This window comes from Siphateles boraxobius, unplaced genomic scaffold (assembly GCF_051911475.1).
Source record: "Siphateles boraxobius isolate OS27281-9 unplaced genomic scaffold, OSU_SipBor_1 13, whole genome shotgun sequence".
NCBI classification, from domain to species: Eukaryota; Metazoa; Chordata; class Actinopteri; order Cypriniformes; family Leuciscidae; genus Siphateles; species Siphateles boraxobius.
In genome coordinates, this window is record NW_027508733.1 from 26,530,333 (window position 1) to 26,543,003 (window position 12,671).

Sequence of the window (12,671 nt, forward strand, 5' to 3'; positions counted from 1 at the left end):
TTGACACGACCTGCAAATTACTTTATTGCTAAACTATCGCCCTCCGCTTGGAAACAACCGAACTAAGAGTCATTTCAGATTATGCTCTATCGTTTATTTTAAGGTGTCGCAAAATACATTGTTTATGGCAAAACCTTTTCATCATTTGGATGACTGCAATCTTACACCCCACCATAGGGATGCAGGCAGAAACGCATGAAGTGAAGGGGAGACAGAACCGGGTGGCTCCGAGCAGGAGAAGGACCAGTTAGGACAAACCGAGGACCTCGTTGCTAAACGAGGGGCTACCTCTGTAGCATGGACATGGTTTGGTTAACTTTCTATATGTTTGGTTGACTATTTTATTTTGATAATGAACATGCTGCGATGTCAAGTTAGCAATGCTAGAACGTGTGCGCAATCATGGGAATTTTTGTTTTCTCGAGGGGTAACCCAGACTTGCTGGCACCCGCCTTACAGGACGATTGAACCGGACGTGATCAAATGCTAACTCTCCTCCACGTTTTGGCCTACAAAAGTGATGTCATACCTGCACTACTCTATTGTGAATGGAGAAGCAACACTTTTCGGGACTTTGAATCAACTGAGTAACGATGATTCACAAATGATTCCCTGTTTCGAAGAGTTTAAACTCCGCACACTAAGCACACCTGCTGGTTAAAGCGGACCTATTATGCCCCTTTTTACAAGATGTAAAAAAAGTCTCTGATGTCCCAAGAGTGTGTATGTGAAGGTTTAGCTCAAAATACCCCAAAGATAATTTTTTATAGCATGTTAAAATGGACACTTTTTGGGGTTGAGCAAAAAACGCACAATTCTTGTGTGTTTATAGCAAAGGTTAAACCATTTTTGTCATCTAATTTTGAGAAGATTATTCATGCTTTCATCTCTGTTAGACTGGATTATTGTAATTCTCTGCATGTGGGTGTGAGCCAATCTCTGTTAAATCATCTTCAATTGGTCCAGAACGCTGCTGCAACACTTTTAACAGGTACATGCGAGACAGCATGCAACACCTATTTTAGCCTCACGTCACTGGTTGCCAATTGAATATAGAATTGATTTTAAATTATTGATTCTAGTTTATAAAGCGTTACACAACTTGGCACCTCCATATTTGGAGCATCTTCTTCATATACATAAACCACCAAGGACTCTAAGGTCATTAAGTCAGAGGATTTTCCTAGATGTTCCTAGGACCAGATTAAAATTGAGTGGTGATCGGGTATTTGCAGTGGCGGCTCCTAAACTTTGGAATAATTTACATTGAGGATAATACGATTACATTTAAGATTAGCATCTTAGGCTCTTTTATAGGGATTGTTCACCCAAAAATTAAAATTAGCCCATGATTTACTTTCCCTCAAACCATCCTATGTGTATATGACATTCTTCTTACAGACAAATACAATCAGAGTTATATAAAAAATGTCCTGGCTCTTCCAAGCTTTATAATGGCAGTGAATGGCCATTTATGTTTAAGTCCATCAAAAGTGCTTCACACAGCTCCAGGGGAGTTAATAAAGGCCTTCTGAAGCGATGCGTTTGTGTAAGAAAAAGATCCATATTTAAAATTGTATAGACTAAAAGGTAACACTTTAGAATACGGTTCCTTCGTTAATGAATAACTACACAGGAACAAATGAGTAACACAATATTAACAATCTTGAAACTACTATTAACAAGAAATTCTGATTAATGAATTAGTAAGTAATAGCACACAGATGAAAGTGGTAGTTCACTATTAACTAATCAATAACTACTATGTTTTAATGCTTCCCAGAGAACTACTGAAAAAGTTTCATAATTCATGCAAAACTAATCAATAACTAACGCAGGATAAATGACTAGCACTACATTAACATTTTAACTGCTACTGTAAACGAATACACAAGGTTTATCAATATGTAATAGCATAGCAGACTTATGATTTGGGAAATAATTAGCCTATGCTCTCTCCTAGAGAACTATTTATCAACTGAACAATTGTAAGGAGATGGATTTTTAAATGCAGTTGTCAGGACCTTACTTGTCCTGTGGCCAATTTTCCGGCATTCCTCTGGACTGGCATTGAATCACTAGAGTCATGGTGAGGACTGGAACATATTGAGTTATCAGCCATCCAAATACCATATATACTGCTACTGTAACAGGAGATCTTGAGTGGGGGCAGTCATTGCCTGATGGTAACAGAGTTGGACTGGTGACCCAAAGGTTGCTGGTTCGATTCCAGTACCGACAGGAATATGACTGAGGTGTCCTTGAGCAAGGCACCTAACCCCCAATCGCTCCCTGGGCGCTACTCAAGGCTGCCTGCTGCTCCGGGTGTGTGTATCCACGTTTGCAGTGTGTGTGTGTTCACTACTCACTACTCTGCTCCTAATGCTCACTTACTTGGATGGGTTAAATGCAGAGGTCAAATTCCAAGTATGGGTTACCATACTTGGCAATCACGTGTCACTTTCACTTTTCACTTTTCACTTTCATACAGTGATTTTATTATTTAACCTTCCTCACAAACAAATATCTTTTTATGTATGTCTCCAAGCTCATATATGTGTGTGCAAATATCTTGTGAAGGATTAGAAGATTCTACACATTAGGATTGGCTTTTCATTAGTAACTACTCTAAGAATCATGGTAACTAACTGGTAATGACTCAAGTGTTACTACATACTTCTAAAGGAATTACCAATTATTTGGATCCGTATTCTAAAGTGAAGATCATGGTAACTAATTAGCAATGACTAAAGTGTTACTACATACTTCTATGGGAATTACTATTTAAAACTTCACCAAAAACCTCAAAAGCTTAAAATAATTAGTAATTCCCATAGAAGTATGTAGTAACACTTTAGTCATTGCTAATTAGTTACCATGATCTACACTTTAGAATACGGATCCAAATAATTGGTAATTCCTTTAGAAGTATTTAGTAACACTTGAGTCATTACTAGATAAGTTACCATGATTCTTACAGTAGTTCTCTGGGAAGCATTAAAACATAGTAGTTATTGATTAGTTAATAGTGAACTACCACTTTCATCTGTGTGCTATTACTTACTAATTCGTTAATCAGAATTTCTTGTTAGTTAATATTAGTTACTAGATTGTTAATATTGTGTTACTCATTTGTTCCTGTGCAGTTATTCATTAACGAAGGAGCCGTATTCTAAAGTGTTACCGACTAAAATAACTAGCTTCCGACAGATGGCCGTACGCATCGATTTACGGTGAAAGAATAGCACTTGCCCTGACGCACAAAGTAATGACGAACACAGAAGCGCAGAGGGTAGAGCAAAAAAAAAAAAAAAACAGTCATGAATTAGAAGTCTAAAACTACATTTTTTAAGAGAAATGTCATTTTTGGTTGAACTATCCCTTTAAATACTATCCCTCGCATCAGCGTTTGGTTTAACTGGATAATGCAGAATGAGGCTCTCGTTTATTTTTATGAATTACATATATTTCTACTATTGTTTGTTATGCATAATTTTGCAATGATGTTATTTGCTGTGTTACATTTATGTCTTATAAATAAGGAGGAATATTTAGCTTTATCAAGCTCAACGGCTCTGACCGGGCTGTGATATAAACATTGAAACATGCTGCCCACTTCAGTGGGCCTTTAAACATTTTAAAATAGTATGAAGAGGAAGCCTGGTTTGATTAAACCACGTCCAGGTTGATTGACGTGCTACAATTTGCATTTCCATGTTTTGCATTTCCATGTTTTGCATTTCCTTGTTTTGCATCTTTTTGTCATTGACCTTTTACATCTTTACATTTTATGTCATGTTTTAGGCAGTTTCTGAGCTGCATTTGAGTGTCCAGCTTTGACTTATTCTGAGCAATCTTATCTAAGTTTCTGTGTTTTGAAAATATTTTCCTTTGGGCTAATTGCACAAATTGATTTAAAGCTTATTCTTAAATTAAAGGTTATGCAGGTGTCCCTCTTTCATATGCTTCCTGGTATTTAAGATGAACTGTTCTTATTTGGGTTACATTTTTAAAAACAATACCAGTGACAGACCACACAGTATCCTTCCAAGAACTTGTGATTTTAGAAACAAGAATCAGTGTCTTGTAAACTGGTATTGCTTGTCGATCCTGAAATAGTTTTTAATTAGCTGTCGTCAGGTGGAATCTGCTCCTCCTCCTTTTACAACCATATTTCAGCTCTGTTTCCTCATCACCTGTAGTTACAGTCTCTGGCAAGAGTAAACACCTCTTTAACCGAGAGAAGATGAGAAAAGAGGCAAATCACTGTCAGGCTGAACTTTTTAGACTGTGGCAAAGGCAAGAAGTAAATTACCTTACAGTAAGTCACGTCTCATCTTTCATTTTCTTGGCAGAGTCCAGCAATTCATTTATTTTGATGTCTTCTGTATTTATCTGAAGATAATATTTTTTTAATAGGAAAAATCAATCAATCAAAAAAAAGAAAAAGAAAAGAAAAAGAAAACTGTGTATTTTTAAGTTCTTTAATTAAAAAAATAATAATCCTCTTCACTATTTTTCAATCTTTGCAGGTCACTATGAGGAACTTGAAGAACAAGACACTCCCGAAATGGAATTTCTTGTGATGTTTTCTTTTTTTTACTGGAAGACACAATGGCCAAAAGAAAGAATGTGTTATTTTAAGGCAATATTTCGCCTGTGGAAAAGAACTACATGACACTGATTACAAATTCAGCCTAAACTTACTCTAAAACAAACAATATTTCCCCTTCAAAGTCAACTCAAGAACCAAGAAGGATTTATTCCATCTTCAGCAATCGAGCACTGTTCTTCATCAAAGGTGTGTCTTGTATTATATTTGAGAGTCTTATTCACTAATAAGTAATAAGCCATGAAAAAACTAATCAGGTAAGATTGGTGGATTCTGTGAGCAGTGATGTTTATAATAAATAAATAAATAAAATATGTAAAAGATATAGTAAGAAAAAATAGAGTTACTCTAATACCTTTTCCACCAAGGCAGTGCTGGTGCTGGTTCGGAGCCAGAGCCTAGTTTCAAATCGGTTCTTTGCTTTTCCACACAAATAAACCTGGCTCTGGGCCAAGAAAACAGGTTCCAGCTCAGCAAAACCGGGACGTCTGGTTACCATATGTTAAACACGCAACGTTCATTTCATAACTTGATTATGTACAGTAGTTCTCCATTGCTGTTATGGTTGTCATGACGCGTTGACAACGGAGGTAGCCCTACTCTGGCTCTACAGTCTGTGGGAAATGAGCTGGTTCTTAGATAATTGGCGAAAAGAACCAGCACCGAACTGGCATAAGTACCAGCCCAGAACCAGCACGTGGTTATCATTGGTGGAAAAGAGATATAAGTGACCTCTTGGGCTCGAATAACTTTTGGGAAGCATTGTGTAGATGAAAAGGGAACATGACATAAACACAATATAAAAAAAAAACAATAGGCTATTAATGGTAAATCAAACATATTTCTATCTAGTCAAAAAATATTAAATTAGCGGATACATTTATCCTCATGCCACTGAAAAATGTCACATTGCATATACGCATGTGCATGCGCATGCGCCATCTTTCTTTCTCGTTGACAATGTGGCTTGTTCTCAATAAGAAATTGACTTCATTTTTGGATTGTTAAATTGCAATACATTTTAATTTGAGCGGTTATCATACACCATGGGACACAGGTATGTTTAAGTACAATTTGAGACAAAAAAAATAAAATTCAGATAATCAAGACGAATGCTATCGTTAATCGTAGCATGGATGCTAACAGCTGCAATGTTTTTAAAAATGTAATTTATTGCACATAAATATCACAAATTATATTCATTACGGATACATATGAGATTAGTATATTCAGTGCATGTTCTTTCTGCAGTTTTAAGAAAATGTATTGATTAGGAGGCTTGAATGTACGGTTGTTTGGTCTGGCTGGAAAAGGTAGGCCAGAGAGAGAGAACGGCATATAATTAGGGGTTTGGATCAAATAAATTGCTACTTTTTGGTGTTTTTCCTAGTATATACTGATATTTGGCAAAACAAATTATAAGACAGATGCTTTTATGAATTAATTTCTGATTGTTTTGTACATTTTAAGTAAAAAGCTCATATTGGGTCCATGTTTGTTCCCGTGCTTTACTCAAATGACGGACAAGCTATATGCTGTTAATCAACATTTAGTGCTGTGAATGAAAATAAGGTGATGTTAATCAAATTGTGATCAAAATACAAAGAAATATACAATATTCAGAATGTCACAGATGAATGTTGCTGAATGGCGAGAAGAAAATAATTCACAGTGACTATGCAGGTAGATCCAGTTCCTTTACGATGACTGTGCATATGTGTGGGAGAAGATATCTCTCAAATATGAAGGCAAAAAGTATAGGTTAGCAAGCTGTTGATATCTTTTTATCTTCTGTTTCTATAGGTGGCACATCATTTTTTCCGTGTTTCTGCTGTATATCACAGGTGAGAGATGTAACATTTTAAATAAAACGTCATGCCACATGCCACATGCAAACAGTGTGTTTGCTCTTTTTAGGTTCCTTCTCTTCTTCAGTGGTCACAGTTCGGGGCTTTATTGGAGACTCGGCTCTCTTGTCATGCTCTATCCCTCTAAGTGAGCTTAAAGGCAGAATTGAAGAGTTTCATGTACACTGGAGAGACGATGAAGGCAAGCATGTGTTTGACATAATTGGGAGCTACAATTCAGTTGAAGAGCAAGCTCCAGAGTACAAGAACAGAGTTGAAACATTCCCTGATGAGCAAAAGAAAGGCAATTTCTCAATCAAAGTCAATGGTCTTCAAAAAACTGATGAAAAGAAGTACACATGTAGCATCACTACCATCACAGGGCGATATCAAAATGAAACTAACATAAAGCTTCAGCTCGAAGGTGTGTATAATCTGAAGATTTTCATTGGAAAATCTGAAATTATGAATTATGTTAGTGACTGGTCAAACTAATTTTACACACTTTACCATTGTTGTTTTGTCTCACAGATGGACCAGTAGGAGGAGGGAACAATGGAGGACTACATCGAGAACTGATTATTGTGTCTTTGTTTATCAGTTGTTCCTTTATCTTTAAATTTTTAGTGTAGAGTTCAGATCTCTTCAATCAGCCCATGTTGGAAATAGTTTAGCTCAGTTACTGTACTTAAAAAACATTTTTCAAGTATCTGCACATTAAGTATTGTCATCCTGAGTACCTTTTACATTCCAGAAAGTAGCATGTTGGTCCTCTATATTTTAATCTGATTCTGATCAGAACTGAACTGATAGTGTTTAAGGGGAATGAAGTGAATGTTAAAGGCACTGCCTCCTCTCATGTGACTCCCTCTACATTTTATGTAAGTTATAAACTTCCCTTTTAAAATATAATCTTTATTTTAGTGTTTCCACTATTCTCAGAGCAGTTTAACCTACAAATTATAATACAGATTCCATTAATTTTAATCATGCACAACTTGGCGTTCATCAATGTTTGTAAATGGATGAGACTTCCGAGACTTCAAATTTCAGTGTCCTTGTCATTTCTGTCAATGTGTGCAAATAAAACTGTATAATATTAACCCTATAACAAACTGGACTAAAAACAGAAACGTTTTTCCTTTGTTTTTTTCCACGTATGACGACAATGTTGTCCATTTGGAATGGAATAATAAACACAACAGCAGTGTTTTAGCAGTGACAATATCATAAAGGTGAAGTATAATGTAATACGGGTTAGGGCTGGGGCGGTATGGATTTTTTCTAAACCGCGGATGAAAAGCAAGATTTTCCCGCGGTATGGCGGTAAACCGCTTTAAATACAACCCACCCCCCCCCCCCCTCCCTTTGTTAAATATTGTCACCTACATCCGAAAAAAACGAGCACAATTCGAAAACGTCACATTTTCATCAAGCAGTAATTTGGCATGAACCAATCACTGAATAGATTTCCTTATTTAAGAATATTCTCAGATACATTCGCATTGAATTCATCATTTTCAGGAGAATATACATTATGATGTTAACATTGGAAATGAAAGATGAACACCTTTTGCAACATGTCTGAATTACAAATATTATACTCCATATTTATGTTTACATAATATAGTGTTATTTTTTATTTAATCTATGTCGATTATATGAAAAGTGAACAGCATGAGTAAGATAGGATCATAAGATGGGTCAGACACAATTTTGACCACTTTATTAAGTTTTGTTTGGTAGAAAGCCTTTCTTTAAATTAAATTTCGTTTTGTATAAATTGTACCTTAATTTTAATCACTGTTTCATTAACTGATTGCCTGGAATTAATAAATAAGAAGCAAATATAGCAGACATATAATCAGGAGGACGTGAAAGCGCCGGTGCGATCTCTTGCGCGTGAACTGGAGCTCGTCTCATAAATGAACCGAAACTCGGCGTAGGCTAGGCCTAAATGTCTACTTTTAAACAAAATTCAAAACGAAATGATACAATTTTAGGCTACAGTAGCCTAGTCAGGTAAGGTCAGGTTTGCCGATGTGCGTTATAGGCTTTACTTATTTATATTTATCCCTGTGCGCCGATCGGAGACGGAGTTCACTGCTGATATGGGGACGCAACATAGCCAATATACTAGGGACTTTAGCCTTTAAATATCTTTGCTGCATTGGATCAGTGTTCTTTCTAGAACAGCCAAGAGCTTTCTAGCCTCGTGGCAGCAGCGCCTCGCATTGCACATATGACCTTAAAACAGTCAGCGCCGCGGATGCGGTTTCGAAAATTGATCAAAAAACGTTGGTGCGGGTGGATGGCGGAGTCAGGCGGACAGATGATGAGTTTTGTGATGCGGTTGCGAATGAAATAATAATAGCCCATCCGCGCATCTCTAATACGAATGGAATGTTATTATTTGTCATGGAACATTGCGCTCCCCAACTCGCGAAAGGTCGGATTTGCTCCGGGGGTGGCCAGCAATATTGTTATGTTTAAGGACATTATGGAATTAAGATAATGTCTGTACTATGTTATGATTGTACTGTACAATTAAATACAATCGTTGCTAAGTCTGCCGTCTGCACACTTTACCTCAGAGCATCCGTTAACTGAATGAATTGAGAATATCACCTGAAAATCAGAGCCGTTAAATATGAAATAACATCAGCAATTTTCATTCAAGCAGCTGATTTCTGTAAATGAATGTAAAACTAAATGTACATTGCAGCACAGGGTGAAATCAGTAAATTAATGACGATTTGCGACAAATAAATGTAAATTTAATATAAAACTATATAAATGGCACTCTGTGGCGTGGCAGGGTTTTGAACAAGGTCCTGAGCCGTAGCTGAGCGCCGCGGACAGACGCTGAATGCCGCCGCCGGTGTGTGTACACTCATAGAGAATAATGTGTTCGAATTTTAAAGACATGGCGCTGCGCTTCTTGTCCGGTGTGCGACCCCCTTTAAGTTTTGTTTAGAAAACCTTGAATCCATGTAAGACACAATATCATTAGACATAATCCATGTCATTAGACACAACGTGCACACATGTGCAGGCCAATGTTTTTTTGTTTTTTTTGCGGTGATGACGGTGACGAGCTCAGACCCGCGGTTGGAGTCACGTGACCGCGGTATTGCGGTAATGCGGTAACCGTCCCAGCCCTAATACGGGTACACTCGTATATCAAAGGAGCCCTGGTATCCCAGCAATAGTAAAGTGTAATGTCTGGTACTTCCCCTGAAGAATGGATAGATAGCTACAAGAATAATTTGTTATATAGTGCGGTGCCTCCAATTAATAAACATATATTCCCATGTGTTTCAGAATAGAAAAAAAACAGGTTGACAACCATAGGAACGTTATAATAAGCCCTGAGGTTTATTGAATAATCCCCCCCGCCCAGAAAAAAAAAAATGAATAAAATGGTAAGAATATGAAACGTCTCCGGTTACTTTCGTAACCTCGGTTCCCTGAAAGGCAGGGAACGAGACATTTACGTCGATGACGTAGTATGGGAACTCCTCCCCTTCTTCACTTCTGCTGAAATCTTATGGGCTAACGCCAGCTGGAGACAGCTGGCCAATTGACGCAAAATATGCAAATACTGACACGCCTGCTGGCAGTATAATTGCATACGCACGTCAATTGCATCAGAATACGACTGAACGCTCGAATGAACAAGCGACACGGCGTTCGACGTAAATGTCTCGTTCCCTGCCTTTCAGGGAACCGAGGTTACGAAAGTAACCGGAGACGTTCCCTTTCAAGGCGGTCACTTCGACATTTACGTCGATGACGTAGTATGGGAACTGTGTCAAATCCCGCCGTGGAGCAGAGAACCCACCCACTCGAGAATGACAGAACCCTCATCCAATAGCTGCGCTACTAGAAATACGAGCCCCTGATAGGGCGAAGCGAGCCAATAGCGCGCTTTCTAAACCTCATCAAAATTTGCATATTCCCAAGCAAATGAATAGAGGGAAGTCTTGCACTGAATCATTCAGGGCAGAACAACACAAGTAATAATAACAAGTGAATACACGTCAGCAGCGAAGCGGCGACTGTTGCATAAGCATAATACATAAATCAAGCATTCATGCACAACCTGAAGGCTTAGCTCACCGAAAGCACTTGAGACGCAACAGAAGGTACATCCAACTTATAAAATCTGGCGAATGTATTCTGAGAAGACCAGCCAGCAGCGAGACACAAGTCCCTTATAGACATACCTCTGGACCAGGCCCACGAAGAGGCGATCGCCCTCGTCGAATGAGCCTTAATGTTGAGGGGACAGACCACCCCCTGGCAATCATAAGCCAAGGCAATGGCATCCACAATCCAGTGAGCAAGCCTCTGTTTCGAAACTCCACGTCCCTTGTTGCAACCGCCAAAGCATACAAATAGCTGATCCGATTGACGAAAAGCGGCTGAGCGAGTCATATACATCCGTAAAGCCCTGACTGGGCAAACAGCGCTCTGAGCATCGGTATCACGCGAGACTGATAACTCAAAAGACAATGCAGGCAGTAAAACAACCTGCGCTTTGAACGGAGTATTGAGTGACTTCGGAACGTACCCCTGTCTTGGCCGAAGAGTGACATTACAATCTCCTGGTCCAAAACGAATGCAGTCCTCGTGAACCGAGAACGCTTGCAGGTCCCCCACACGTTTCGCTGAAGCAAGCGCGAGAAGCAAAGCAGTTTTCAGGGAAATCTCCTTGAGCGCAATCGAAGCCAGTGGCTCAAACGGTGGAAGAGACAGAGCCCTCAACACTAGGGCTAAATCCCACGGCGGCACAGAAGGCGGCCGTGACGGACATAATCTCCTAGCTCCCCTGAGAAAACTGATCACCAATGCATGTTTACCGATCGACTGTCCTTCGATCGGGGGCCGAAACGCAGAAATAGCAGCCACATACACCTTCAGAGTGGACGGTAAACTCCCATTATCCATCCTGTGCTGAAGGAAGCGTAGAATATCCGACATGGCGCAATTACCCGGGTCAATACTGATATCCTGGCACCATTTAGAGAAAACTTCCCATTTCAATCTGTATAAACGCCTAGTGGATGGGGCGCGCGCCTCAGCGATAGTGCTCATCGCTCGAGAGTGCAGAGCGTCCCGCTCATTCAGAGTCCCCGCAGCGGCCATACATGAAGGTTCCACAGCCCGGGGTTGGGGTGCCATACCGTGCCGTTCGCCTGCGATAACAGGTCTCCCCTGAGCGGAATTTCCCACGGGGAGTCCACCAGTAATTCCATCATGTCCGCGAACCAGGGCTGATTCGGCCAGTTCGGGGCTACGAGAATCACAGACGCTTTCTCCTCCCTGATTTTGCATAACACTGTGGGCAGAATCTTCACCGGAGGAAAGGCGTAAAGTCTGGCTCTCGGCCAGCGCGAAGTCAAGGCGTCGTTCGTCCGTCCCAAGGGGGAACGAGACAGCGAGAAGAACGCCTGGCAGTGCGCGTTCTCGCTCGAGGCGAACAGATCGACCTCCGCCCTCCCGAACCGATCCCAGATCATCTGCACCGATCCCGGGTGAAGCCTCCACTCTCCATGAGGAATCCCATTCCTCGAGAGCATATCCGCCCCGCGATTCAAAACACCGGGAATATGCGCTGCTCTCACGGATAGAAAGTGCCGGTCTGCCCACAGCAGGAGACGCGCCGCCTGCTCGAATAGGAGTCTGGAGCGCACGCCTCCCTGGCGATTTAAGTATGAGACCACCGACGTGTTGTCGGTCCGAATCAGTACATGCTGACGCTCTAACTGTGACCGGAAGGCTTCGAGGGCTAAGGATACCGCCATCAATTCCAAGCGGTTTATATGCCACGTTCGCTGCGACTCCGTCCATAAGCCTGAGGCAGTCGAGTCCATGCACACTGCTCCCCAGACTGAGGTTGATGCATCCGTCAAGACTGCGGTGCGATGCGCTACGGTGCCCATCGGAACCCCTGAACTGAATAACGCTGGTTTTTTCCACGGTACCAAAGTGCGAATGCAGCTGCGGGTGACCGTGATGCGCCCGAGTCCGGACGACCACGCCCCCCGAGGGACTCGGAGCTTCAACCAGATTTGAAGAGGGCGCATATGCAACAGCCCCAGATGACACACTGGGGAGGCTGCCGCCAACAGACCTAACAGCCTCTAAAATTCCTTTAGTGGCACAGACCTGCCCGGTCTGAAACAGTCCAGAGACAATGTCAGAGA

The 12,671-nt window shown here is 40.6% G+C and overlaps 1 protein-coding gene and 1 long non-coding RNA gene across 2 annotated transcripts in view; both read left to right on the forward strand.

Annotated features, from left to right (window-relative positions):
* Positions 1-12,671, forward strand: part of LOC143736164 (CD276 antigen homolog) — a 686,062-nt gene that overhangs the window by 626,050 nt on the left and 47,341 nt on the right. The window lies entirely within an intron of this gene.
* LOC143735625 (uncharacterized) lies at positions 4,201-7,574 on the forward strand. The gene is made up of 5 exons (XR_013203261.1): positions 4,201-4,321; positions 4,533-4,801; positions 6,416-6,456; positions 6,530-6,883; positions 6,991-7,574. It is a non-coding gene; the product is annotated as an uncharacterized LOC143735625 (long non-coding RNA).